This window comes from Gossypium arboreum, chromosome 12 (genome assembly GCF_025698485.1).
Source record: "Gossypium arboreum isolate Shixiya-1 chromosome 12, ASM2569848v2, whole genome shotgun sequence".
Taxonomy (NCBI): domain Eukaryota; kingdom Viridiplantae; phylum Streptophyta; class Magnoliopsida; order Malvales; family Malvaceae; genus Gossypium; species Gossypium arboreum.
Genome location: NC_069081.1, coordinates 42,704,629 through 42,707,948, shown reverse-complemented (window position 1 = coordinate 42,707,948; position 3,320 = coordinate 42,704,629). Strand labels below are relative to the sequence as shown.

The 3,320-nt window shown below is 33.8% G+C and overlaps 1 long non-coding RNA gene across 1 annotated transcript; it reads left to right on the top strand.

Annotated features, from left to right (window-relative positions):
• The first annotated feature begins 984 nt into the window (after positions 1-984).
• LOC128285325 (uncharacterized) lies at positions 985-2,598 on the top strand. Its single transcript, XR_008275828.1, has 3 exons — positions 985-1,059; positions 1,529-1,614; positions 2,446-2,598. It is a non-coding gene; the product is annotated as an uncharacterized LOC128285325 (long non-coding RNA).
• Positions 2,599-3,320: the final 722 nt, after the last annotated feature.

Below are 3,320 nucleotides of genomic sequence, written 5' to 3'. Positions count from 1 at the left end.
GGTATTTTTGAAATCCTGGTAACTTGATCTCTCCATTTCTACCCATATTTCATGCTAGGGTTCATGTTTAAAAATTTACCCATGCATGAGTTAATTGTGTTTTGATAGATTATGGAGGAATATGAAAGATTAATGTGTGTTAAACATCTTTTTCTAGTGGATTTTCATGAGAAACCCTATAAGGACCATTTTTCAAAAGATGTAAATGTGTGGTAAAAATGAGAAAATAATGGATAATATGGGCTACCATAAGAGAGAAAAATGTTCGGCTAGGCTTGGGTGAGATAGAAATTGCATGTGTTTCATTATACGAGCTTAGGGACTAAATCGTAAAAATGTCAAAGGTTAGGGGCAAAACGGTCATTTGGACCGGAAGTAGATATTAAACTTGAAATGTATAATGTGGGGTATTAATGAGTTAATTTTGCTATTATAGACCCCGAGGAAAAAATTTCAGAGGTCAATCGTGGTAAGCGCAAGGTTTCGGAATAACCGAAACACAATCCTGAAAAGAATACCAGGTATGTTCAAATAACTTAAAGTAAACCCCTAATATACATAATTGTATGATTTATGAATGCATGATATTTGCATTTATTGATTGTGTAATATCCTAATTTTGGGCCTAGTCGGAATAGTGGTTTCGTGACCACAAAATCCGAGATAGAAATAATTATCTTATGATTATTTTAAGGTTTATGATATGATTGCATGATTGTGTGAAAATTTCGTGAAGAAATTTTATGCATAAAGTGCTTAAATTGAAATTAGGGACTAAATCGAATAATTTGCAAAACTTGCATTCTAGAAGTTTCTAGTATGAAATTGTTTTGAAATATTAATTAGGAGGTCTTAAATACCAATTTTACCAATTTCTAAGTCTATGGACAAAATGGATGGAATTTTTGGAAAGTTTAGTAGTAAGGGCATTTTGGTCATTTAGGGGTAAAATGAATTAAAATACAAAATTAAAAGCCAATTTTGCACATCTTCAACCCCATGGCCGAATATAGCAAGGAGAAACCATGGCTAGGGTTTTTCAAGCTTCCAAGCTCGATTGTAAGTCCGTTCTAGCCTCGTTTTTAATGATTTTTACGTTTTTGGAGTCCCGATAGCTCGATTAAGCTTATGTTAGCAATAATTCAACCTAGGGTTTATATTTGGAAAAATACCCATAGGTGAAATTTGTGTATTTTGGTGTTTTATGATAGAATATGAGGTTTTAAATTATGTTAGACAACTTGTGCTACTCGGTTTTAAGTGAAAACGAGCAAAAGGGCTTAATCGGTAAAAATACATAATAGTCATAAGTACATGTTAGAGTGAGAATTGGATGTTTCCATAGAAGGGAAAAATGATCAGCATGTCATAAAACATAAGAAAATATGCTGAAGTTTAATTTACGAGCTTTGGGGCAAAAGTGTAAATATGCAAAAGTTTAGGGTGCAAAATTGTAATTTTTCCAAAATATGATTTTGGGTCAATTTGAATAATGTGAGTCCTAATTAGACTATATTTTAAATGATAGAGCAAGGACAACTGAAATTCGGGCTAAAATGGGGAAAATACCAAGTTGTGGACGAAATGGTAAAAGTAGCCATTTTCGCATACGAGGTAAGTTCATGTGTAAATGTAGTAACATAATTGTCATTTTAAGCAATTTAATGTTGTTTATATGATATGATGCTGATTATTATCATGAAATATTATGCTTTGTGGTTATTTTCGAATAAAATGCAAATTATGTGTATTAATTGTTAAATATAAAGTACTACCGAGTATTGGTTTCGGTATTTTACGGAAGATGGCAAGGAGATGTGTTCGAGGAAAATCCCGTTTGAACCTTAGGAATAGATTAGGATACAAGTGACATGTCACTAGGATGGTTGAGCATCCGAACTCGTTGAGTTGAGTCCGAGTTCACTTATGGATGCAAATGTCCGAACTCGTTGAGTTGAGTCCGAGTTCGAGAGATGTAACTAGGCATCCGAGCTCGTTGAGTTGAGTCCGAGTTCACTTATGGATGCGAACGCCTGAGCTCGTTGAGTTGAGTCCAAGTTCGCTTATGGGCGGGTTACATGGTAGCTTGGCTACATATGTAGCACTTATGTGCAAACTTTCCATGTATCCGAATTATATTCGGACGTGTTCAACGGGTAAAATTCTACTCAAGCGGAGGAATACTCGAGATGAAAGGGATGTATTGGTAAGTGTTATGAAATGGACACTGTAGACAGGTATGTTCTTAACCCTCGGGTTGGAAATAGATACAACAACGGTAAGATCGTAAGATGATGAATGATATTTAGAAAATGTGATATGAATGTCTCGGTGATGATTATGTAAAATGATGTTTTATGTTTGCTTCTATAGTTATGTTACTTGCTATTTGCATGTGAACTTACTAAGCATTTATGCTTACTCCCTCCTTTTCATTCCTTGTAGTTTTGACAAGCCAGCTCGAAAATCGGGAACGGTCGGAGGCTCGCTCACACTATCCGTATACCATCTTGGCATAATGGCTTGTATATTTTGAGTATGCCATGTATAGCATTATAATCATTTTGTATATATGGTCTTATGATATGGTTATTGAGTGGTATGGAAATTCTTGGTAATGATTAGCCATTGGAATGGCTAATCATGATCATATTTGGTGTTATGTATGTCAAATTGCTAGCTAATCCATGGAAACCATGAAATAGGTAAAATTTACCATAAAATGGATTCAGACAGCAGTAGTGACGTGAATTTGAAAAATCACTAAAAATAGTAGAAATGAAATTAAATAATGAATAAGTTATGGAATTGAAGCTTGATGAGTCTATTTTCATATGGAAGAAGCAAAATAGGTATATGAGCTACATTTTATGAGATGTTTAAATTTTTGTGAAACAGGGCCAGAGCAATTTCTGGATCCCTTGTTCTGACTTTGGAAATTCACCATAAATTTTAAAAAGATAATTAGAAGTCATGATTTATATGTACAGATTCCTTATTGAGTCTAGTTTTATTAGAGACAAACGGCATAGTCATTGAAGCTCTGTACAGGGAGATATCTAATTCGTAATACATAGAGGTCAGAGTAGTCTAACCCTGAAACAGGGCAGACTTTAACTAATAAACTGTACTAATTGGCCTGACAAAAAATTCTATAAAAAAATTAGTAGATAGATATATGAGTCTAGTTTCAGTAAAAATTTACGGAATTGGATTTCGAGTTTTGGAACTCGAGATATGATTTTTAAAGCGATTGTGATGCAGTTAGCCAGCTTGTCTAGAAATTTTAAAATGAATTGTATGAGCTGTTTAAGTAATGA